Raw genomic sequence first — 26,713 nt, 5'->3', positions numbered from 1 at the left:
CTTGCTTTGCTGTCTTTGCGGAGCTCTAGACTCCAATTCCAAACCCTCTGCCAGATGCTTCCAGTTCTAGGCCCCTGCAAACATCTCACACGTAACGTGTTGTGTCCCAAATGGGACTGGGCTGTGTTTCTGCAGCTCTATCTCTTCTCTAAGCTGGTGAATGACAGCTTCTGTCTGGAATGCCCCACACCCCTTCTTTTCCGGTCTGGGGAGTTGCTATTGATCTTTCAAGTCCTTCTTAAAGGTCACCATCTCTCTGGCCCTCAGCACGGCGTCAGGATGGAGTGCTTGCTCTCTCCTCTGTGTCCCCGTGTCCCCTGGCCCCTCCTGTGGACATTGCGCCATGGGCCGCTGTGATCCTTTATTTGTTTATGTCTTATTCTAGAGCTTGCTTTCACTAAATACATACACATACCAGGGTCCAGCGCAGAGTTTAGGACCTAGGATGTCCTCCATAACTGCTTGTTGATGAATGCAGGAGTGGTCAAGGTCAAACTCTTTCCCGATTGGCAGGAAAACTTTGGTCACTGTTACCGAGGTGGGAAGATGCAAGCAGGGATGCAGAACAGCGCTGTGACTTCTCACGCCGGTGGGACAAGAATGTCTGCAGGACAAAGAAACAAGGACGTCCTACAGAGACGACAGTAGCAGAGGACAAAGCATGGTACAAGTTTTGGTTTCTGATCTCAGGGAAGAGATACAGAGAACGGATACTGCGCTCCAAAACTTAGCAGTCAAAATCATTCAGTCCTACTGTGGTAAAAGTTTGCCTGAGGCTGATTTAATGCCTAGCTGTCTTCACCTCTGAAACATCCCAGAAGCTCCTGGAGCTGGTTGTGTTCTGGGAGATTACTCAAAGCAAGATCTCTTTAAGCCTGGGGAACACTAGGGCTCGATTAAGTGAAGCATTGATAGATAGGTTACACATGTAAAGGAAAAACTGAGAACTTTATATGAAAAATGAAATATTTCTGTTTCTCAAAAGCTTGCCCCACATTATGCAAATGCACTATGGAAATGTCTGCCGCGCTAATGTTGGGAGAGATCGTGGTCAAGATCGTGGTCAATGGTGGAACAAGTCCCTAAAACAATAACTAAAAAAACAAACAACTGATGGAAGGCCAACTCATCTTTAAAATACTAAAGATGACTTAAAATATTTACGATGTATTTTAGACTTTTTGATGGGCAAAGTCCCAAAGAGAAGCAAATAAAGCCATTAAGACTTCTTCAGTGTGGACAAAAGTGGAAAGGGGGGATATTATCCAGGTGATAAAATCATGAAAAGCTTAAACTGAGCTAATGCTCAAACTGGTAGCCAGAAGGTAATTTCAAGGATAGTAAAATGTTCAAATGTACTGAGTAGAACAGCATTTTTTAGGCTGTATTATGATAAATACGTAGAAGAAGGCTAAATGAGGGATGCTATGTTGCGTCTGGGTGACCTCACTAAATCTCGTGACAAATGGCAGAATACCGTGTTGGGTGGACTGCCAATTCTGTGGCTCTGTGGCTTTGGCAAGAGTGGATACAATCACTCACTTGCCTGTATTACCCCAGAGGGGGACACATGAACTGAAATGTATTTTTAGGAGGTAAAAAAATGCATTATTGGTCATTTTTATAAGCGCAGACTCTCATTTTAAATCTGAAGCTCTCTTGAAGGTGAGAAGTGTGAGAATTAAGTAGGGACTCAGGTTCCAATATCATCGGCCCTATTAAATGCATCCCTATTTGATGCACATACCCTTATGAGCCCATGTTACCATTTTAGTGAGAATTTCCAGGAATTCTGTCAGGGAGAGGCTCGTAGAAAAGGACAGAGGGGCAACAGGTCAGTGGTGGGGGTAGATGCAGCCTTCAGGAGATGGAAGACAAAGCAGCCAGCAGAGGGGGGTGTCCAGAGGATGAGAAAGGGCTGTTGCCTTCCAGATGGGGACAATCTCAAGGGACAAGGTCAGAACTTGCCTGTTTACTGGAGCCTGGATCCAGGGCCCTCCCAGACCCTACCTGTGTCTTTCAGTGCCTTCCAAGCACTTCTGATTGGTAGCTACAAGCTTATTACTTAACATTAACAAAAATAACAGCCCCTCAGGCCAGGGGCTGTATACAGAGGGACTTCAGGCAGACTGTGCCAGGAAAGGAAAGGGAAAGACAACCCCATTGGGGGAGCACCTCTGGCTGACCGGGCCGTTTGTCCAGGGCACAGTGAGGGCTGGGAAGGAATCGAGCACGCTCCACACACGGACACATCATGTTCTGAAAGGATTTGCCAGGGAGAACTGTTGACGTCCCTGTTGTATAGATGAAAAAACAAGAGTCTAGGGGAAGTTGAACAACGTGCCCTTGGTCACACAGCTAAGGGGCTGAGCTGGCTTTCGACCCAGACCTGTCTAGTTTTCATTTCTGCATGTTATCTGCTGCCCCAAGACCAGAAGAGGCCTTTTCATCCACTGGGACTTGAGGAATAATCTCAAATCTCTAATTCATAGTGAAATTTCTTGATGAAGTTTAAGAGAAGGGAAATTGGGCATAAGCCCTGAAAAGTACATTGGCTCAGCGGCCTTTGGGACAGTCAGTCCACGGAAACAAATAGAAGGGTATATTATAAACCACAGACCTGTCCATCCTAGGCCGTGGAGTAATGGATGATCCGCCCAGGCTCATCAGCTCAGCTTGGGCTTGACTTTGTGGTTGCGGGACATGTGTGGTTAGGGCAATCTGCCAGTTAGGGAACCAGTAGGGCTTTCTAGATAACTCAGTATCCCTACAGACCAGTGGGCTTTGGTTTTGTCATATGCTAAATATTTAGTTCTGTTGCTTTCATTGATGGGACAGGACTTGCCATTTTGTATCTTGGCTATTGTAATAATATCTGGAATGATCAGCAGAATGCATTAATTAATTAAACAACTATTTACTGGATGCCTACCATGTGCCAAACACTGGGCTACATTTGGAGGTGGGCGGTGCATGCTCTAGAACAGTGCTGTCCAATAGAACTTTCTATGATGGTAGAAGTGTTCTTATCTGCATTGTCTAATATGGTAGTTACTAGCCTCATATGGCTCATGTGACTGAGGAACTGAATTTTTAATGCATTTTAATTAATTTAAGTTTAAATAGCCACATGTGTCCAGAGGCTACCATATTGGATGGTACATATCTAGATTAGTCTTGGGTTGTATTTTGAAAAATTATAAAAACGGAAAACATTACATATACTGGAAACATACATTTGTAAAAATTTTAGTAAAATTGTACGTTATGCCTTAATAATGATTATAATAAATGCTATGAGTAGATTTGCTATGTACTGATTTATTCAAAGACATTTAGGTGGTGCCATCTACGTATTGGGCTATGCTATATCCTGTGGGAGGGAAAAATGATGTGGAACGTGGAAGGCCTCCTCCATGTTCTGAAGAGGCTCACAGCTTTGTAGATAAGTGCCTCTACCCACACATGAGCATTTACACATCCACACATAAAAATACCAGGGAACCGACTGCCGAGTGCCCTGTGGCAAGTATGCCTCACAATCCCAGGTGGCTGACGGTTCCATTCATCAGATTCAGACAGCAGGATCCAGAGGAAAATGGACATTTCTTTTTGAGAACAAAGAAACCTTTCCTGGAAGTCTGCCCAGCCTCCTTCCTGTCATATTTTCTGGGCCCTAATTTCAGCACGTGTCCACCCTAGCGAGAGGAATGGATTACCATGACTGGTTTAGACTAGATTTATTCCCATGGGTTCCTTCTCTTATAGATGGGTCCCTGAACAAAAATCAGGGTTCTGTTGGCAAGGACCTGGGGTAGTCGAATGGAGATTGAATAAGCAATCACTGTCCTTCTGAAAAGTTCCCATCCTCTGAATCAGAAGGGGCTTCTCCAGTACCCGTGCTGCATTTATTCCTTTGTCACAGTACTCAAAGTGTAGTGTGTGATAAAGTGTTTGCTCAAGGGCTTGATTTCCCGTGAAGGACTGGGTACCAACAACACACTTTTCTCTGTTAATTGTGAGCTCCCTGAGGGCGTTGGACATGCTTTATTCATCTTATCTTTGAAAGCTCGACACCCAGCTCAGTTCCTGCCATACAAAGAGCTCAGTAAATATTTGTGGGACTGGATATGCATTTATTTAAGCACTACTCAATTCACATCTTCTTTCCTGACTTATTCTTTCAGAGACTACACCTGTTGGTCTGGCTTGCAGCTGGAATTGGAGAGGAAATTTATTTCCATGAATGGAGAAGTGTCAGAGTGAGCAGGCACAGAACAGGCTCGCGAGAATAACTTTGGGGCAAAATGACTTTAGAAGATCAACCAGCCAACCAAATATAAGGAAGTTACATGATGCCATTAGTGCAGAAACTTCCAAATGGATGCAAGAATCAAAGCCTTCAAGAAGCTGATGTGATTGGCACTTGGAATAGGTCTCTTATTAATTCACACGGACCATAAAAGTAATCTTATCTAGAATCTTCCATTTATAGCCCTTGTTATTTTCTCCCTTTATTTTCACCTCTTCTCTTCTGCTTGGCTTCCTAATTCCTGGGTATCTGACTCCGGTAACATCTGCAGCTTCTCAACTGGGATGTTTATGGGGTGTCAGATGCCTACACATCGAGAACTCTTCCTGTATCTGGGAATTAGACGTGAAGAGAAAGAAAACAGGGCATGAGACCATGTACACCTTAGCTCCGAGTTAGGTCATCTGAAAGCTGTGTCCCTGGACCTCGTTATCTTAGCTTCCCACAGAACAGCATCCAACGAATTAAGATTGAATATCATGTCTTCAGCTTTTATAGAGGGCAGCCGACACAGAAATGTACTTGCGAAGAACAAACCTGGGTATTTTGCAAAAGCACAGTGGAGGACTTTATTATGTTACCCAAAGTCCTTTTTATAAGAATTGGGTAAGGCTTTTGTTTCTCTGAGTGAACATTATATTGACAGTGACAAGTATATCCCATACAATGACAGGGGACTCAGGACTGAGTCTGGCCCCCGATGGCAGCCTCTTTCACATCCTGGTGACTGGTGGCATCCATTTATTTGTTCCTTTCAGCCAATTTTGATTGTTTTTATTATTTATTTTTCTGTTGTATACTGTGGTTCATTTTCTAAGTTGTCTCAAATGTTTATGGATATGTATGCCTATGTTTTTTCCTACTTACATACTCACCTACCTACCTACCTACCTACCTATTTACTTACCTACCTACCTACCTATTTACCTACCTACCTACCTACCTACCTACCTATTTACTTACCTACCTACCTACCTATTTACTTACCTACCTACCTACCTACCTACCTATTTACTTACCTACCTACCTACCTATTTGCCTACCTACCTACCTACCTACCTATTTACTTACCTACCTACCTGTGCATTACCTGTCTTCCTAGCTACGCATGTGGTACATGTCTCCATCAGCCTGGGCTTCCTTAAAGTAACTGAGTTGTTTTTCTTTTCCTTCTTTGGCCTGATTATTCAGGCATTTCCTAAAAATAATTTGGAGGAAGCAGAGACAGATGTGCAATGCAGCTTGACTATGGGGCAGGAGACCTTGGGCTGATTCCAGCTTTGCCTCTTGCCAAATGTCTCATCCTTGGTAAGTCACATATCCTCTAGGGATTTCAATTGGGTCATCTTTAAAATGGGATAATTATATCCACTTTGCCTATTGAACAGAGGACATACATATTTTGGTGTGTTGACAGATATAAGGTCAGAGGGAAGGTGGTTTGTGAGGATGAAGCCTTTGGCCAGTGGCCTGGGCAGCTCAGCTGTCATCCTCAGGGTATAATTAGAGGGACTTGAAGGTCATCTAAGTGCTTCCCTCCATTAACCCTAACGTTTCCGCCTTTAGATTCTTTTTTCAGGATCCCATAGGAAATTTGTATATTTCATGGGTTATTGACTGAAGGAAGTCAGATTTCTATTTCAATTTAGCTCTGTTCCATTTTTGCTAAAACTTTTGAAGAAAATGAATTATTTCTTGTTAAGTTTAGACTTCTACTAGCTTGGATGCGGTTTGTAAATTAGAATGCTTTTTTGGAACATGATATCATGGGTAGAAGTTTTCAGATGAGCACGTCTTCTGTGTCTGTACCGTGTGGTTCCGTTAACTGATCTACATCAGCACAGATCTGGTCACCTTTTGAGGCTTCAAGGGCATGTGGCCTTTTAGGAGAGAAATAGAGCTCTCAGGTGAGAGGTGTAGGATGAATAAGTGGTAATAGAGAGTAGGGTGGGATGGTGGAAGTTTCTGGAGCACTTAGTATTCAGTATCAGGCCGGAGGTGAGCTTTCTCCATAAAGAGTGAGGGAAGCTGGGGAGAATTGGGCTTTCTAGCATAAGAATAGGCTGAAACTGACCTTCTGGAACTTGGGCCTCAAACCTATTTGCAAAATATTGCTTTTTTTGCATGGCTTGGGGGAGACTCAGGAGTGACTTAGGGATTCCATGTGGCTTCCCAAGCAGGAAGCCAGACAGTTCATTGCTTCCACAAAATTCTACCAACCTCCCACTTTCCACATGGGTTCTTTGGTTCTGTGGGACAAATGGGTATGGATTACCATTTTATCGATAAAGAGAACGAGGAGCCAGAAATGTTATTGAGCCAGAAAGATTACTTGTTGAAATCACACGACTAGTTACTGGCAGGGCTGAACCTGGGAGCCAGTGTTGGGAGAGGGAGTCCTCCTCAGGCCTCATGTATGCCTGTGGAGTGTGCCAAGACTGCTCTTTGCCCCAGGCCACCTTTAGAGTTGTTCTTGCTGCTGATGCCCTTGAGAAATGAGGGTAACGTCTCCCCACCCTCTGCCCCTAAAAGGCAGACTTGTTTACTGTTGGCTGTGAAGACAGTGGATTCCCCAAGCTCAGTGTTCCTGGGCCATGACACAAACCCACTTTACCTGTAATACTGACCTGGGCCGGGGATCACTCCTGTGGACCTTGAGGGCAAGAGGAGCTAGTGCCAATATGTTGATGCTCATGCCGCCTGCTGTGTTGTGAGTAATACGGGTCTTTGTTTCTGACCCAGGAGCTCATGTCTCCTGCCAGCATCCATAAAATAGAATCAGGCTAACCTGTTAGTGTGTAAGTGGGGTAAAGTCACATCTTAAACCTGACATCTAGCTTCCTGAATCCTGGGTGGAGCTCCTTCCACAGGAACGCCTTCTATAAATACCTCAACCCCAAGGGAAGGTATGATGGTCACAAAGCTCATCTGGTGATATGACTGGATCTGCTCCAAGTTCCTTCCTTTTGATTTTCTGGGCCTGGGCCTCCGTTAGCAGGCCTTCGGTAGGTATCGATTGTGGGTAGTTGACTGGCTCATTGGTAAATAGGGATCCCTAGAGGCCAGCAGAGGCCAGCCCATGGAAGTGATAGGGAGGGAGCTGGGAGGAAGAGGGAGAATGGATAAGGGAGGAGGAGGATCATTTGGCAAAGACATTTACTGTCCCTTTCCCATTTTCTGTACCAGTCATACCATGACAAGAGGAGTAAGGGTAGCGAAGCTGCTCCACTGAGGCAGGAGCATCCTTGAGGATCTCGGGAATGGGGGAGGGAGGGAAAGGCTAGTGGCCTATGGGAGGCACCGTGTGAGGGAGGAGGGCTGCTGGAAGAACAGCTCACTTGGGGAGAGGTCCCACTGTGTGATTTGGGGTAGAAGAGGGGAAGCGAGGCCAGGGTAGCATCACGATCTCACCCGGAAAACACTGAAGTCCATTTTTACCTTGCTGACTAGTTCCTTGTAAGAATCCTAAAGAAATCTTAGCCAGTGAGGAGAACTCCAACCAGGAGCGAGTGTTCCAGGCCCTTTAAGCCTGATGAGCCTCCTCACACACATGGTCCACAGAAAGTGAGGCCAACTCTCCCCAAGACATATCAACTGCTAAAGAAGTCTGAAATGATAGCAGGTGTTTTTCAAAATAACTTTCCCTTTATTGACTAAAGTAGATAGGCCTCTGTCATAAAACTTTAATTGCTCATCAAATATTTGGCTAAAATTGAGTCATTTTCTTTTAGGGGAAGTTAGCATTCTTAAATCACTAGCAAACGAGAGGTTTGTAAAAAATTTACCAAAGCACTCTTTGTGTGTATACACAATGGTTAATGGTCAATAAATAGACACTTTTCTTTATTGCCTAGAGGTTCTGTCTAATGTTTAATTTTTAAAAATTGTACCACTTATATGAGGTGTGTAATGTAGTCAAACTCCTAGAAATAGAAAGTAGAGTGGTGGTTACCGGGGGTGTCAAGGAGGGGGGAGTGGTGAGTTTTTAAATAGGTAGAGTTGCAGTTTTGCAAGATGAAAAAATTCTGAAGCTCTGTTGTCCAACCATGTGAATATACTTAGCTCTAGTTTATGTTATGTGTTTTTTATCATAATCAAAAAATTGTGGAGGACATCAATGTAGAGTGAACACAGTATTGATTTTATAGTTTTAACTTCCCTGGTTGATTTAAATTCATATGTTCATGCTGTGGGAAGAGGCAAAGTTCAGAGAAGGGAAAACATCTTTTTTGCTAAATTTTAGAGAACTCCTCAGGCTACTAAGTAGCAGTTAGTTGAATGTCTGCTCAATATATATGTATATATATACCACACGAGCACACACACGTATGAAATTTGAATACACTCACATTTCACTAGAGATCATTGCATATTTTCTTGTGTGAAAGAAAAATCATATCAATGCTTATTCATTTTTCAGCCATTATAAAAGATCACTAATTAAAGAAGACACTTCTGGGCTTTCATTCGAAAGGAATGAAGAGATAGTTCTAAACCCAGGTTCATAGCAGCATTATTCACAACTGCCAAAAGGTATAAACAACTCAAGTGTCCATTGACAGAGGAATGGATAAGCAAAATGTGGTCTATACATCCTTGGAATATTATTCAGCCTTAAAAAGGAAGGAAATTCTGAGACAGGCTAAAACATAGATGAACTCTGAAGACATTCTGCTAAGTGAAATAAGCCAGTCACAAAAAGACAAATACTGTATGACTCCTTGGGGTCAAATTCAGAGAGACAGAAGTAAAATGGTGGTTGCCAGGTACTTATGGGGGTGATGGGTGGGGGTAATGGGGAGTCATTGTTTAATGGATGTAGAGTTTCAGTTTTGCAAGATGGAAAGAGTTCTGGAGAGGGACGGTGTTGATGGCTACCCAACCATGTGAATGCACTAAATGTCACTGAGCTGCACACTCAAAAATGGTGGTTGTGAATTTTGTGTCCTGTGTATTTTACCTCAATTAAAAAAATATTGATAAATGATAAAAAAATCACAAGTTAAGGAAGAACCTCCTCAATGTTACCATTCATTTCTGCCAGCCACCCGTCCAAGCTCATAGGACGCTCTTCCCAACACTTCACAGGCCAAACTGACAGGGTCTAACGTGATCAAAATACGTAAATTTTGTCTCACTCTCTTCTTTCTGACACCACAATCCTCTTGTCTGACAAGCCGGGAAGTGGTTGAAATAAATAGGACCTGCGACCTGCCCCATTTGGTGTTCCTCCCACATTCTGAAGCATTTGCACTTTTCCAATGTGCACATGTGTGAGGAAGATTTTCTAATATCAAAGATGTTTTTCTCATTAAAGAAAGCCTTTGATTCAGCCATAAATAATCATCTCTGAGTGAGATGTTCAAATGTTCCATTTGTAAAAATCGGTGATTCTTAAGTGAGACCATCCCCATATTGACGTAAGATGTCCGTTTAGTACTGCCCTCTGAGCCTCGCCAGGATAAACAGGACAATTGGACGTTGGCCTGCTCCCATCCAAGTGAACGTCACCCATTCCACTAGCCCCTGTTGACAGATAGCTATGTGATGGGTAAGCTGTTCAATGAGAACACTTACTTTCTCCCACAACCACAGAATCCTGTATTGCTTTGTATGCAACATTCCTGCCCAGAAAAGAGCAGTTTGGGCAGTTAAGTCTACTGGCAAAGCCATGATGGTTGGAGACATCATTTAGTCCATATTAAAAAAAAAAAAAAACCAACAAACCAGCAAACCTGTGTTTCCCTGGTCAACATTTACCCATAGGTATTTAGTTGAGTTAAAGGAAGGAAAGGATGAATTTTGTAAGATTTATTTTTATTTTATTTATTTTTTTATTTTTTATCTTTTTAAAGATTTTATTTATTTGACAGAGAGAGACACAGTGAGAGAGGGAACACAAGCAGGGGGAGTGGCAGAGGGAGAAGCAGGCTCCCCACCGAGCAGGAAGCCCGACATGGAGCTTGATCCCAGGACCCTGGGATCATGACCTGAGCTGAAGGCAGATGCTTAACGACTGAGCAACCCAGGCGCCCTGGAAAGGATGAATTTAATCCAAGTAAAAAAGAAATGAACGGTGGATTTCTTAATCCAGAGCCAAGCAGAGCATGGCATTATAGAAACAAAGTACCATGTCAAGGCACTGCAGCCTTGCCCCTCCTTGGTGTTAAGATCTCAACTTCTTTGTTAATTCTGAATGAATAGTTAACTAAATGGAAAATTTGGGGAATATTAGGAGCTCTGTCTGTCTCTACATTGAGTTGTTTTGATCCCTTGATTGTTGACTTCCATCCTGTCGTCATGGCATCACCATCTCTTGGATGTTTGGAAGCCCTACAAGGATGCAAGTCTTCCCTTCCTCTAGCGGCAAGAGCACATTGGCACAATCCAAAGAGGAAGATTCTGTGATCGTCATCATCCCTGTCTTACAGATGAGGAAGTAGAAACTTAAAGAAGTAATGTGCTCCAAATCATACACTGAGAAAGAGGTAGACCTGGGACTGATCCTAGGGAGAGAGATGCAGTAGCCCATCTATTCTTTTTTTTTTTTCTTTAAATTTTTTATTGTTATGTTAATCACCATACATTACATCATTAGTTTTTGATGTAGTGTTCCATGATTCATTGTTTGTGCGTAACACTCAGTGCTCCACGCAGAATGTGCCCTCTTTAATGCCCATCACCAGGCTAACCCATCCCCCCACCCCCCTCCCCTCTAGAACCCTCAGTTTGTTATTCAGAGTCCATCGTCTCTCATGGTTCGTCTCCCCCTCCGATTTCCCCCTCCCTTCATTCTTCCCCTCCTGCTATCTTCTTCTTTTTTTTTTCTTAACATATATTGCATTATTTGTTTCAGAGGTACAGGTCTGTGATTCAACAGTCTTGCACAAGTCACAGCACTCACCATAGCACATACCCTCCCCAATGTCTATCACCCAGCCACCCCATCCCCCCCACCCCACTCCCACTCCAGCAACACTCAGTTTGTTCCCTGAGATTGAGAATTCCTCATAGCAGTGAGGTCATATGATACGTGTCTTTCTCTGATTGACTTATTTCACTGAGCATAACACCCTCCAGTTCCATCCACGTCATTGCAAATTAGCCCGTCTATTCTATGTGCTGAGTTTTCTTATGTCACTGGGAAGTTGGCTCCCTATTTCTTCCAGTCTCACACAACAAGGGCTTTGTGTGGTTGCTTCTTAGATTAGAGAACCCCTGTGTTGCACTCAGAGATGTGTGGGCAACAGTGAGTGGGGTCTCCTGCGAGGCTGAGAGAGTAGGAATGCAGAGAGCCTTAGGCTCAGAGAGATGATCCAGATGTAGTCAAAAAAAATCCTGGTTTGGTTTTTCGGTCTGTTCTGCCTGGGGTACTGATAGACTTCTTGCTGGCAACTCTCCTCTTTTTGTTGACATATTCAGTATCTCCTTAGGACATAAGCTGGTTCTGGAACATGGAGTTGGGTGGCCTCAGGCATGTGCCACCATTAGGATCTAGAACCCCAACTCTGTTCTTCCCTGACAACCCATCTTCCTTGTGGGTTGGAAGGGTTTTCTCTTTCTTGTTGTCATCAGGGGTCCTGAGCCCTCCCAGAAGAGCAGTATTCTGCCCTTTCCCTGCTAGAGCAGGACACGCCCCCTCGCCCTGTCTAGGACTCAGCAGACACCCCTACACTTAACACCGGATGAAAACGGTAAATGACCAGATCATGAATTCGGCAACGCAGCTTGAATACTTGATCGAAGCAAATCCTTGCTAAAATATTTCTGCTTCATTCCAAACCTCCAGAATTACTTTTTTACACTTTCCTTTTCTCATTATCCTCTATTTTTAGGCTAACCTAAACAACCACATAGTCTTTGGATTACACCTTCTTGACCAGTCTATAAGGGCATTGTTTGCATTGAGGTCTGTCTTTTTCAGATCTGTTCTTCTTTTTGTGTGTGCATTCTCTGGCGTCTGTTGTCCACTCCACTCTTTTCTCTAAAACATATGATTATTAGAAGAAAAGTGTTAAATGACAATCTACATAGGGCATTGTGTGATGTGCTACAATATTCCTTAGTTATGTTCCAGGTTTTGAGTTGTTGACATTCAGTATCATCTTCTCCCTTCTCTTTTTCCCTGGGACTTAGTTATTAGCTATCCATTCACCTCTGGAAACTGAAATTTGAACAGATGTGCTTCCTTCACAAATAGTCCATTTGGTCCTCACTCGAGTGTCGTCAACCATTCAGTTGACTCAGATAGTACCTTCCTCCCCGGAGAGCCTTGGGCTTGTCTCCATCCACCAGGGCCCTTTTCTTCTCCCAAGACGGTTGTCTTGAGTCTGTTCATTATCAATGCAGACACTTGGCTGAAATTTATCTTAATCTTTTTCCTTCCTTTTTTGAAGTTCTTACCCATTTTCTAATCGCATCCTGCTTCCAACTGCAATTTCTCTTTCATGGTTTCTTCAAACATAGTTCTCTAAACTTCAAGTGGTTTAGATTGAACTCAGCCGGAATGAGCTGGGACTCTGGAATGTGCAATGTTAGAATACCCAACACCTCCCATTGGCTTACAGTTGACTTGAACTTTGAGTCCCAGATCCCCCCGGGGACACACAAGTGGGACATTTCTGCCTCATACCTATTTGTTTCTCTGCCCACTCCTTTCTCCTTCCTGTTTGGTGTGTTTGCCATGGAGATCTAACTTAGCCTTCATGACTATGAGCCCATATCTTCCGGTGTTAAGTGTAGGGGTGTCTGCTGAGTCCTAGACAGGGCGAGGGGGCGTGTCCTGCTCTAGCAGGGAAAGGGCAGAATACTGCTCTTCTGGGAGGGCTCAGGACCCCTGATGACAACAAGAAAGAGAAAACCCTTCCAACCCACAAGGAAGATGGGTTGTCAGGGAAGAACAGAGTTGGGGTTCTAGATCCTAATGGTGGCACATGCCTGAGGCCACCCAACTCCATGTTCCAGAACCAGCTTATGTCCTAAGGAGATACTGAATATGTCAACAAAAAGAGGAGAGTTGCCAGCAAGAAATCTGTTAGTACCCCAGGCAGAACAGACTGAAAGGTGAATTGGGTGAGGGGCAGGGCGAGGAGAATTAGAGAGGGAAAGTGGCTCATTAATGCCCTTGGATTTCCTTCACAGATTTTTGGCTGATTTTCTCTCACACAAGGCCGATGGCACCTGTGTGGGCTATTCTGCTGCCCCCTTCTCCTCAGGCCCCCAGAGGGTTTCTGACACATACCTGAAAGTGTTTTAATGGGAATAAAGCTTTTCATCCCACTGATGGCAAACACTGGGGAGAAGTATATGTGGATTATAGCAGTGTTAAAGTGTGAATACACCTGTGCAAATCCTATAGGGTCTGACAGGGAGGGCTGGAAGGACAGAAGAGAGAATCCTAGGGTCGTGTCATGGAGAAGAAAAGAGGAGGGGGTCCAGGATGTTGCCAGTTCTGCATCTGTGTCACAGTCTTATACAACTAGGGAAACCACTATACCGTGAAATTTGGGGCAGTTTGCTTACATTAGGAAGGAAATGAGGTCATGACAGTCCCAGCATAGGCCTTGCAATGGTCTGAATGTGTGTGTCCTCTCAAAATTTCTATGTTGAAATTCTAACCCCCCAGTGTGATGGTATCAGGAAGTGGGGCTTTTGGGGGATGATTAGGCTGTGAGTGTGGAGCCTTCATGAATGGGATTGATGTTTTTATGAGGAGACATCAGAGAGCTCTCATGTCCTCTCACTTGTCAAGAAGTAGGCGACCTGGAAGAGGGCCCTCACGAGAACTGGACCATGCTGGCACCGGCTTTTGGACTTCCAGCCTCCAGAACTGTGAGAAATTTCTGCTGTTTAAGCCACCAGGTCTATGGGCCTTTGTGATAGCCGCCCATGCTGACCAAGACAGGCGCTGTGATTTACCAGGTGCCCTCAAGTTTGGGGAATGTTCTGAGTAGATTTTCTTGAAGTGGGAGGAGAAAAATGACCGAGTTTGATTTTCTATTACAGATAAATAGAAACAAAAATAGATCTGCATCTTTGGCACTTTAAAATTAATATTCCATTTCTGCAAACAATGTCATAAATATGAACGGGTCAGCCCCTTCACAAGCACTCAGAGTGCTTTAAGTTCCCCTGCTCTGCCAGTAACATGTGAAATTCCTTTTCTGCTCAGTGTTTGCCTGTGTAAGAGGTGCTCACTCTTGGAACCAGAGTGTTCTCACCAGGAGCCCAGGCCTGGAGCAACACCCAGAGTTTTAATCCAGGCTCTGCCACCTCCCAGATGGGTGGCCTGGTGCAAGTTGCTAAGTCTCTGCCCGAAGCAGGATCAGCTGCACAATTTGCAGGGCCCAGAACATTCCACCATGTATGAGGCCCACGTGACCACACAGGTTGTCCCCCAGGGAGCTGGCCTGGGTACTCATTTCCCTGTGTCGGTGAGGATACTGATAACAGCTCCCTCTGAGGTTGTCGTGTGAATCCGGCATGCTATTGCTCAGAGTTCCGGGTGGATATTAGCATCACTCATGGGCGTGACACACGGGTTCAGAGAAAGAGCCCTGTAGTAGGGTCCGTCCGCCGTGGGCTTAGCCAGCCTGGACCAGACTCGTGGCATCTCTGGCAAGTGTCTTCGAGCCTTTAGCGCCTCCCCTTGTGAGATGGAGACTGTGATGCTTGCCCCTCGTCCCTCACAGAGTTGTTCTGAGGGAAGTGCCATGTGCTGACCGAGTGCCAAATCATGGCCACCTGGCTTCAGCACCAATATCCTAGGAACTCCCTTTATGTGTGTGAACTAGGGGGCTGCTCACTGCATTTGCCGAGCTCTTTTCAGGTTTTTTCCTAGGCAACTCATGCACCTGATTTCATTTAATCTTCCCCCACTAGATGCACAAGGTAGATAGCATCACCTCCATTTTGCAGATGCAGAAGCTGAATTTTTGAGAGGTCCTTGGTGGTAGCTCTGGGGTTACAACCGGGGCCAGATTGTTTTATGTTTGAAAGCCTGCACTTTCCTCTGCGCCAGTGGTCCTTGATGGTCGGGATGCATCAGAATCACTGGACAGCCCACCCCAGGTTCCTGATTCAGCGGGTGGGTGGGCCCAAGGGCGTGCATTTCTAACAAGTTCCCAGGGGATGCTCGTGCCACTGGCCCAGGGACCACAGTTTGAGAACCACTGTTCTGGACCAGTTTTCTTAGTCCTGTATGCACATCGGAGTCACTTGGAGACCTTGGGAAATGCCGATGCCAGGGTCCCCACCCTCAGAGATTCCAAGATAACTGGTCTGGGGTGTGGTGTGGGTATCGGGGTTTAAAAAAACTCCCCAGATAGTTCCAGCATGCAGCCAGTGTTGAGGCCTATTGCTCTGTGCCATGTTATCTCCCATTTGAAGATGAAATGAAGCAATGTGTGTCCAGTGGCTTTGGGAACACATGCAGGCATTATGTCTCCCATCTAGGGAGAAACACCAATTCCAGAACTCCGCCAGCTTAGAACCCAAAGCAGATAGTCAGATGCATGCTTGAGCCCTTAGACAAGATTAAGACAAAATCACCACCAAAGAAAATGAGTAACAGATGTCTGAAACATGTTGGGGCTTTAAAAGTGTTTTTCATCTCTGACTTTGAGAAAAATATTAGCTGGAACCAGATAAGAGGCAACTCCCAAGGCCAGCTGGTGCCCTTGTCCTAAGGTGCCCGGCATAAGCAGAAAGAGGTACTGGGGCCTGCAGACCTCCCATACGCAGGCGTCCTCCAGCTGGGAGTTCTGAGTTCGTTCTATTCCTTCCCATAAGAAAATGCTATAGCTGTGTTTTAGGGCACGGGATCATGTTGCTGGGAAGCCGACTGTGGGGAAGGTGTTTAAGGAGTGTTAGTCCTACTCACATAGGGATGCCTGACATTTGGGGATAGAGTTGCCAGATTTAGGAGAAAACAAACTCCCTAAATAAAACAAAAAAGAAACAAACAAAACTCCCCCAGACCAATGCCTAGTCACATTTGAATTCCAGATAAACGGTGAAAACGTTTTCACTATCAGTCTGTCCCATGAAACACTGGAGATGTACTTACGCTAAAAAAGTACTCATTGTTTCTGTGCATTCCAGTTTCTGTGGGCAAAGTGTGTTTCATCTGGGAATCCTACCTGGGGAGGGCTTTATTTTCATCAAGGTGTCCCCATGCTCCAGGGTGCATTTCCTAAATCACCCCTCCCTGAGTAGATAGAAAAGGTATTACTCATGAAGAAACTTTCTGGGGAGCTAAGTTACCTGTTAGCAAGATGGAAGGACCAGGTCTAGAACTTGGTTCCCTTGATTCGTAGTTTTGTGTTTTTTCCTCTTCATTACGCTAAACTTCATCAGGAAAAACAATCCCAGGAGCTGAGCCCTTGGCTGAAGGGCATGCAGTTAGTTGTGTGTCTTAGCTTTACCTCCATTTGGGGAAGCACGGACCTCATGAAGAGAATGCATACAGTTGGAATCGGATTTACCATGTTGCGGAGGGCACTGGTTTGGAGGGGCAGCCCTTGGAAGCCTTCTGGGCCCTTCCAGGCCCTTCAAAGGCCTGTGCTGTTGGCCGCTTGGGGGCAGCAGAGGGCAGCAGATGCCCGTGGGGGGCTCTGGGCAAAGGGGAGGTGGGTGCCTGCAGGACCAGCACAGTTCCATGGATCAGGGCAGGCCCACGGGTCGGGCTGTGGGGTTCAGCCTCAGAGTGGCCTAGTGAGTCACCATTCTAGGTCAGGAGTTCAGTGAAAGGATGCAGGGTCCTGGACCACAAGGTGGGGTGGGGCGGGGGGGGGGGCGGGGGTGGTATCTCTGCTCTGGCCAAATGGACCTCAGAGCAGAAGAGCCAGGGGCAATGCTGTCCCGGTGTTTCGGGAACACGGAATGTTCAGTGAATGCTCAGTCTGGAATGGGTCATATTTGGTAGGGGTTAGCAAGGCAAAGAGTTGCTTTCTACAGCTCCATTGAAGGAGAAATCAACTTAGATTTCTTGCTGTTCTGTTTGGCTCTCATTCTGTTCTTTCATGTATAGGATTGCTCATCAGAAACCAAGGCTGTGTTTTGTTCAAAGGGCCTGAGACCAAATATTAGTTTAGCTAGGGTGAGAAAGCGCCCTTTGCAGTATTGATTCTCAGCAGCAAACCCATTCATGTACAGTTGTGGGAAATCAGACCCCCTGAGCCTGCTGCCTAGACCGGCCTTCGGTGTTTGGGCTTGTTCGTGGGCCTGCAGATACCTTTAATGCTGCGAAGCCCAGGGAGGCTCACGACTAACACTGATACAGCCTTTCCAACCAGTAACTGAATGAAGAAGACAGTGTCAGGCCCAGGTGTGTGTGTGAGGAATACACACATATTTATGGTGTGTGTAGTTTCTAGATGGCAAGAAACTCCAGTTGAGTTTTGACTCTCATACTAGCCCACAAGTATTTTCTTTTTCCTCCTGTCCTCTAATCATGACTTCCGTGGGCCCGATACTGAAGAGCCTCATCTGGTCACTGACCATCTTTGCTTTATGTCTTCCCTGGGTTTCTCTCCCTGTGTCCTGCTATTAGACTGCATTCTCAGACCATTCTCAGACACGTCAGGCTCTCCCAGGGCCCAGCTATCTTCAGTGAGATCTTGGGGGAGGGGACAGCTTACCTTCCTTCCTTCTGCTGGGGCCTGAAACTCAAACCTGAAAGGCTAATGGGAGACAGACACTTAGCTCAAAGGCTAATCGAGGTGGGGGCGAGGACTGCTCCCAGGTGCCATACAGCTGACAACAGACCCAAGGACCCACATTTGTATTGTGAGTTGCGATTTACAATTTTCCTCCATTACCTCATTTAATCCCAGAACTAGAGCAATAAAGGTGTGCGGTCCTAACACATTCCTCCCTGGAGAGCCTGAGAGAAAATGACTCTGAGGTAGGTAGTGAGAATCATTTTGGCCACCTCATTTTCACAACTGAATTGAGATTTCTATCCCTGCTGCTGGTGCCACATGGTGGGGGAATCAGCAGATCCAATTAGCAGGTGCAGAGAAGTTTGCTATGTTACTGGCTCTTTTGGAAAAAAAAATACAAATAAGTAATTAAAAATTGTCCCTTTGGGTATGGCTACGTTCTGTCTACACCACAGACAGTTTCTTTAAAAGAACAATTTCCTTTTCCTTACTATGCATCAGTCAGTTGAATCCTACATTTTTATAGCATAGAGAAATAATGCACTTTGTGGCCAAGTTAGGAAATATATGTAAGCAAAGAAAAAAAATCAAAGCAAAGCCACGTACAGTCCCATTGCTCTGTCATAACCACTGGGGCCAGTTTGGTAGAATTCCTTTTCGACTTTCCTCTACACACACACAAACACACACTCCACCCCGTTTCATTTTAGAAAACGGAAATCATCATTCTGAAATCATTCTGCACATAGTGTTTTGTACTCCCTTTTCCCCTTTAGTGATGCAGGATGAGCATTTTTGCCCGTCATGAAATTTTCTTCTACACATCATTGTCATGGTTATGTACTATCCCACTGCAGGCCTGCTGTGTCCAACACCTCTGTTGTTGGACATCTCCTATCTTGAATGTCCAGAACGGAAAAGCATTAGCCCAGTCCTGGAAAGTGCCAGATCTTTCATTCTGAGGAAGGGACTGACCCGAGTTTCCATGGGACTGTGCGGTGGCACTCTCCCCATGAGGGGGCCCACACGAGGGGGCCCGTGGAGGAAGAGGCCTGCAGGCCCGTCCTCGGCCAAGCCAGCTCCCCGGTGAGCCCCGGGTGTCAGCTTTCTCCCCTGGTGTTTGGCTCCATGAAGCGTGTTTTCCTGAGTGTGATCTACAAGCTGACGGTATGAATTCATGTCCCCCTCACTCTGATGAACATCTGATGTGAAATTAGGAGGGGAAAAAAAGATATGCTCCTTGCCCGCCGAGCCCTGCACAGCGGGAGGATGGGGAAGTCGGAGAAGAGATAAAGTTACATCCCTCAGGCATTAGGCGCTCGGCGGTTTGGAGCACATGCCTTTGATAATCGGCATTAGTATCTCTTTCATGTCACTGAACACAGAATGAGGCTGCATCAAAGGGGCTGTTTCAGAAGAGAAATTGTTGAACAGGCTTGACTGGGTGGAACAATGCCGGCAGGGGCAGGGGTGGAGGGTGGGGCAAGCAGGGGAACGGGGTAGCGGGCCTCCTCCGCACTGCCCCTGCAGCCCGGCTGGCTGTCGCCCTCCGCCCGGGGGACCCCTGGCCGCCCCCTCCCCAGTGACCAGCAGCGAGGTCAGGAGGAGGCACGAGTCGCTCGGTGGCCAGGAGTCAGTTAGGCCCGGCGTTTGAACTGCTACAGACTCTCAGATTTTTTTTTTCCTCTCCCTAATCTTGACTTTTTCTTAATGTTAATCTACTAGTAGATACTCGTCCTTTTACAGACACTTGGGCGTCCAACACAAACATGCCAAAAGAACAGCGCTTTGTTCGCTCGCCTTCAGGAATCCAGCTCCGTGAGTACCCCAGAAACTGAAGGGCTTTATGATGATTCGCCGTTTTCTGGGCTGGAGCCTCCCAGGGCCAGGTGACTGGCTGAGGGTCGATTTGGGGCATGTAGGCCGAGGCTTTCCCCTTAGATCACCCCGGCGAACCTGGCTCTAAGCCCCACCACGGTCCTCCTGGGCTCTCCATTGCTAGCGTTATTTAGTCTTAAATGGGCTTTGCTTCTCTTTTAATGTTTACATTTTAAATGATGTAAAGCGAAGAAAAGGCTACTAAGGATTCCTGTGTGAGAATAAACACAGGTGATATGTTTGAAACACTTGACACCCAGAAGGAAGACGCCAAGGTAGGACTTCCGATTGTTTCCACAAGGGGGGATGGGGGAGACAGGACAGGTGGTCTTATGGCAGAACTCCTGGCCATCGTTGAGAGACGAGCAAAAGCTTGGTGCGAAGCATCCGTGGTTGCTAATGAAAGGTTCAAATCCATCCAGTGAAGTTTTATGAAGATTGCATATTCTCCCTTCTGTCCCTCAAATGCTTTTCCTTGTCCTGGTTTCTCTTCTGTTAGATTTCATTGGTCTCGTTCACTCTTCCACTTTTTTCCCCAGATTTTATTATATATTGGATATATTCTTTTTTTTATTGATATAGATTTGACACATAACGTTACATTAGTTTCAAGTGTACAACATAGTGATTCCACAGTCTGTATGTGATGCGGGGCTCACCACAAGTGCAGCTTACGTCCACCTGTCACCACACCACGCTATTACAGTATCATTGACTGTATTCCCGTGACTTCTTCATTCCATAACTGGAAGCCCATATCTCCCACTCCCCTTCCCCACAGCTGCCCAGAACCCCCCTCGTCTGAAAGTCACCAGTTTGTTCTTTGTATTTATGGGTCTATTTCTGCTTTTGTTTATTTGTTTTGTTTTTTGGATTCTGCATATAAGTGAAATCATATGGTATTTGTCTTTCTTGGCCTTATTTCACTTAACATAATACTCTCCAGGTCCAACCGTGTTGTCTCAAACTGCAAGATCTCATCCTTTTTTATGGCTGAGTAATATTCTATGATGTGTCATGTCTTCTTTATCCATTCATCTCTTGACCGACGCTTGGGTTGCTTCCATATCTTGGCTGTTGTAGATAACTGAACCACAACAGCCAGGCAGAAAGCTCAGCGGTAGAAAGGATCCGAGCTGCGTTTCAGGTGTGGGGCGTGAGTAGCCATCAGGGGCAGGACAGCATGCCGCGAGCCCTTAGGCTGGGGAGGGGCCTTCACAGGCAGTACTGCCTGCCCTGGTCTATATAATGAGACAAATCGCCCTGTGGGAGGAAGGTGGGCTGGTCAGTTTAGACCTATACCTTTTTTTTTTTTTTTTTTAGACATATACTTTTTATTTGGATGGAAGGGCTGACCTGTTTTCTGGAGATGGTGTTAGTAAAAGAGGGACAGTGTGGGAAGTATATTTGGGGGGGGTGCCGAGAATTTTGTCCATTTTGATTCATACTGTAGAATCATGGGTAACAAATATCTAAATTGGACACTTGTCAAATATAACCTGGGCCTCAGCCAGGGCAGGGTGAACTATTTTACTGAGTAACTAACCTAGTCAAAATTTTTATGAGCAATCTCCAAGTCAGCCAGCATGAGCCACCCAAAGCTGGGCCTTGGATTTTGTTCTTCTCTGGAAGACATCAGCCCCTGGTGAATCCATGTGCAGAGCTGGTTCTGGGCGCTTGCTTCCCCCCCCCGGCCTGCCCCTCTGTCTCACACCAACTGTCAGGCTCCTCGCGGGGCACTGACTCGTGGAGTCCAGTGTCCCTTGTGTTCTTGAGCCTCGTACCGGGTGTGCTGTATCATGGGATGAATGAACGAAGCCAGGCCCCAGTGTTCTCCTCTCATCTCTCCTGTTGCTCCTTCTCAGAGGCTTCCCACTTCTCCTACCCTCTGTCACATGTCTTTCTCCAAGACCCGTCGTTGTCCGGCTTTCTCGCTCTCTTCCTTTTAAAAAATGTATTCTCATGTCATTCCTGTGATTTCAACAATTTCCCTTATCCCGGCTTGTCCTGGAGGCACCTGGGGAGGACCTACATTTTCTTTCACATGCGTAGCCCTATGGCCCGGAGTGTAGTGCCAGTCCATGCCTGGGTTAAGATGACATGAAAATGAAGCTGACCAATAGCGGGGCTTTATCTTGGCAGGTGGTTTTGCCTACACGTGCAGTGAACAGGGGACGATATGCCCACGGAGAGGGTGGCTCGTGTCCCCATCTCACCTGCATCCAGCCAATGGCCCCGCTCCCTGGGACAACCAGATGCAGGTCTGAATAAGTGTGCATGGCAATGGCCTTTTGAATTCATGCACTTGCGTTACAACTGAAACTCTTTCCCTGGGAGGAGGAAATAAATTAGGGAGGTCCCATGTAAGCTGTTGGTACTTGAGGCCCTGTCATTTGGCTTCTCCGTACTGGTGACGTCAGACAGGGTACGATGGTTTTGAGTGTACTTGTATTAGTCAACCTGTGTCCATCACCACATATCATATGTGGCCTGACCTCTGGATGGTGCAGGGCAGTGATGTGATCAGTAGTAAAGGGAAGAAGAAAGACTCAAAAAAAAACCTCAAAATGTGTAAATAGAGCCTCCATGACTAAGTCATGGGTAAAGATTTGATTTAAATTGTTTGGCTGTTAGGGTCCCTAAAAAAACCCACATTCTCTGTCCTGGGCATAGCCCACTTAGGTTGAGTTCAATAAACGTTTATTGAGAGCAGCACGTGTATATGTAGGAAGTATGTAAACACAGGCCACTGAAGGCAGGGGATGCGTAAGGTCCTATGCTAAGAACGGGTGCTTGGGTAGAAAGGTAGCTAAGGCAAATCTGCTTCTCCCAAGAAGCTCACAGTCTGGTTGGGGAGGCCAGCATGGTAACAGGCAATTTACAAAAAGAGAGCTAAGTGCCTCCTCTTTATGCTCAGTAACATGGAATCCTGGAGAAGGGACCCTGAACTTAGCCTTGGTGGCAAGGAAGGGTCCCTGGGGGAGAAGGTGTCCTAGGGATTTACAAGAATGGTGTTTCTCTATGTCAGCATATCATCACTTATTTCCTTGTTAAGCCTCTTAAAAGATGATGGAAAGGGAGCTTTGGTGGTCTTGTGCCAAAGCTGGTTTGGCAGGCTGAGATCTGGAATAGTAAACCAGTTTTTTTCTGGATCGTCTAACAGTGGATACCCTGGACTCACCCAGCTTTAGTTTGCCTTCCTGAAAGTGCTGGCTTCAGGGAAGTCTGGGAGCCCATGGCAGCCTGAGCTGGGTTGATGCAAAGATCTCCACATTGCCCTTCTGCCTGGTGGGCATGTGCTGTGTGCGCGCTGATGCTTGGAGGTGCTCCAGCCTGGGCGGGTGTGACATGGTGTGCTGGGCAGGGAATTGCCTTGTTTCTCAGGGGCTAGAGGTGAAGTGAGCTGTGAACTGATGCCTGGAGTGAGCTGTGCTAATTTACTGAACAATTAGCTGAAATCAAATATTCATCATTTACTCAACCAGGAGTGGAACCAATGTTATTTAAAAAAAAAAAAATCCAATCAACTAGGAGAACAAAAATCTCTAACCCTAAACCCCAGTGTATCAGTTTGAAACCAAAATGATTTATCTTCAATTTACTGAACTAGAGAAAACGGAGGCACCAGCATCTATTTAATTCAGCAGCGATCCATCTTGCTTGACTTTCTGGCAGCCCAGAGGACAAGCAATAAGAGGATGAGAGGTAAAATAGAAGAACCTCCCTACAAATGCTAGTGATGAGACCCAGCCCGACTTAACCCACTCAACCTGCTAGAGGGCACATGTCATCTGCCCCAAGAGATGGGGTGTTTGGTGGTGCCTGCAATCGAGAGCACCTGACTCCCGAAGGCAGGTGGAAGCTGTCCTTGCCCCCTCTTTCCTTCCATTTTGGTGCTCAGTTGTTTCCTCATCTATAAAATGGAGATGATAATATGTGGCCTGCATACTTCACAGTGCTCTTGTGATAGTCAATTTGGATCATGTTAATTATTCACTTTCCCAATTTTTTTCCCCCAGAAGTACAGAGACAAACATTCCAGTAAAAATAAAGATGGTATTTGGTATCTTGGAAAGCTTAACACGACAGGTACTTGAAAGTTTCAGGTCAAGAGCACCTGGTAATTGACTACAGGCCACCAACCACTCATTCCAGAGCTATTTAATGTGCACCCATGAGGTGCCAGGACTGTGCACTGCATGCTGGGTAGAACCATGAACAAGTCGGACACGTCTTTGTCCCCCACAAGTTCAGGACTGCTGAGCAAGTAATTGCAAGACGATGTGCAGTGCGGTCAAAGGAGAATGCCCGGTGCCATGTGAGTGTGGGGGGCGAGTGATGGCAGGCCTGGGAAGTCTTCCCAGAAGCGGAGCTTCAGCCGGGATCTAAAGTAGACATTAAGAGCTAATTAACCAGACAAAGGAAAAAGGAGAGAATGGCATTGGGGGTCTCGGTGAAAACATCTTCAGATTTTGTCAGCACAATGCCAAACATTGAGATGGTTGGTGGCTCTGACTTTTTATCTGATTTAAAAAACAAATGCTGACACTTAGCTCTGTGTATGCACAATCAAGGGAGCCACCCCAACGATCAACCATACAGACATCCAAGCTCAGGGCAGGGTTTAGCTGGCCAGATCACCACTCTAAGTGGTGACACTCCCAGAGTGACGTGGATGTCTGTCTGTCTACACATGGGGTGGGACCCCAAGTCACATAGAAGGAATGCTGATGCTGTCCACACTGAGGACAGTGTGTGTGCTGTTCACTTGTGGAGAAATGGAAAGACTTTCCTTTTCAGGGCCTGGTCATGGCCATTGTTCTGGCTCTTGGGATAAGACTCTGAAGTTCTTGTCCCAAGCCCTACAAGATGAAAGAGGATTGACAAAAGACGATTTTTCTTCAGCACAAAGGGGGGTGGGGATTGTCAAAATGTGGCGAATCTGTAGCCAAAAACCTAGTGAAGATGCATGCTCCTTTATCCCCAGCTGAATTCGGGGTGTTGTCTGCTCTTGCCTTATGTCACTTGCAAATAGGATGACTGGCTATCATGTCAGCCTGGGAATAAGGTTTCTGGGGCCATGGGACTTCCAGTGCCCAAACTGGGGTAGTCCCACCAAACCTACTTACAGAGTTATCAGGGCAGGGGTATCGTGTTTTCCAGGCTAGGAAAACACAAGGTGTGTGGGTAGTTCTGTTCCCTAAATATCCCCGCCAATATTTTCATGAAACAAAGGTCCATATAGTTAGAGACACGGATATGCTGCTCTCTGGCCTACCAGCTCGCTATCCCCTGGGTGTGGTCTCAGAGGGCAAGGCAGAGATATGCTCAAAATAAGCAAAGTGACTTTAAAAATGAACCCAAATGAACACGCCTGGAAAAGCAGAAATGATACAAAATATGGCACATCTCTTTATAAGTTAAGAGGATGGGCCTGGGCATGACTGGGGTGTTGGCCCCAACTCTGTACACACTGTTGTAATCTGTAGTCTGTGTAGATCAATGGGCAGCAGTGCTATTGAGGACATGGGAGCCCTTAGGACTGTCTTTCTTCGGTGGTCCCATTTTACATCATAAATATATACGGAAAGATATCTATATTTCTTGTTATATTTCTGAGAAGTTTTAAAAGGTTTTAATAAGTTGTAAAATTTTGTTACATTTGAAACAAGTTATTCATTTTGTTTTTGTGCTTTTAAATTCACTATATTTGTATATTCTTTTTTTATTAACATATAATGTACTATTTGTTTCAGGGGTACAGGTCTGTGATTCATCAGTCTTACACAATTCACAGTGCTCACCATAGCACATACCCTCCCCAATATTCTTATATAAGAGTAGAGTTGATTTACAATTGACTAACTGACTTCACATTGTATTTTATAGACTTGTGCTATCCAACACAGTAGTCACTAATCTTGTGTGGCTGTTTAAATCTAAGTTAATTAAAATTAAATAAAATAGAATGACATCAGTGAAAATGGTGCAGTAGGGACTTCTGAAAATTCTTCCCTCCATACAAGCAATGGGAACACTGGCAAAAATAGTATGAATCAAATTTTTCAGAACTCTGGAAATGAACCAAAGGCTTGTAGTGACCCAAGGAATGTTCAAGAAAAATAGCTGAATCTCCATAAGAATAGTGAGCTTTATGATCTTTTAATTTGCACTATTCCTACCATCCCACCCCCTGCCCCCACTCCACTGAAGTCTTGAAAATAGATAGCCTGGGGTGCCTGGGTGGCTCAGTTGTTAAGCATCTGCCTTTGGCTTAGGTCCTGATCCCGGAGTCCTGGGATCTAGCCCCACAGTGGGCTCTCTGCTCAGCGGGGGGCCTGCTTCTCCCTCTCCCCCTGCCTGCTGCTCCCCATGTTTGTGCTCTCTCTCTCTCTGTGAAATAAATAGATAAATCTTTAAAAAAAGAAAAGAAAGAAAACAGATAGTCTGTGATTATGGTGAAGACCGGCAGCCTGGCAGTCACTAAAGGGGGCAGAATGGGACTGGAGCTCCTTCAAAGCCCCATTTCCAGAGAACTGTCATTATTTGACCCATCTGCTTGTTCCCTGGAAGACCCCATTTTTTAAAGATTTTATTTATTTATTTGAGAGAGAAGGAGCAGGGAGAGTGACAGACAGAGAAGCAGACTTCTAGCTGAGCAGGGAGCCAGACACACGGGGCTTGATCTGGACACAGAGCTTGATCCTGGGACTCTGGGATCATGACCTGAGCTAAAGGCAGATGCTTAACTGACTGAGCCACCCAGTGCCCCTGGAAGACCCCATTCTTAAGGCTATCTTTATTTGACCTGACATGGAGCTTGCCAGGTGCAAACAGCACCCAGGGGCTTTTGTCAAAA

At 45.7% G+C, this 26,713-nt stretch overlaps 1 long non-coding RNA gene across 3 annotated transcripts in view; it reads left to right on the top strand.

The window, feature by feature from the left end:
* Positions 1-26,713, top strand: part of LOC113913278 — a 68,827-nt gene that overhangs the window by 24,505 nt on the left and 17,609 nt on the right. For 2 of the 3 annotated variants that reach the window (XR_003517140.2, XR_003517141.2), the window contains 2 exons: positions 4,188-4,918; positions 5,504-9,304. This is a non-coding gene — a long non-coding RNA (uncharacterized LOC113913278). Of the gene's footprint in view, positions 1-4,187; positions 4,919-5,503; positions 9,305-26,713 lie in introns of those variants that run through there. The other variant, XR_004819618.1, reaches the window with a different exon arrangement.

The sequence above is a fragment of the Zalophus californianus genome, chromosome 14 (genome assembly GCF_009762305.2).
Source record: "Zalophus californianus isolate mZalCal1 chromosome 14, mZalCal1.pri.v2, whole genome shotgun sequence".
NCBI classification, from domain to species: domain Eukaryota; kingdom Metazoa; phylum Chordata; class Mammalia; order Carnivora; family Otariidae; genus Zalophus; species Zalophus californianus.
Note: the sequence above shows the minus strand (reverse complement) of the source record. Positions and strands in the feature narration are given on the sequence as shown.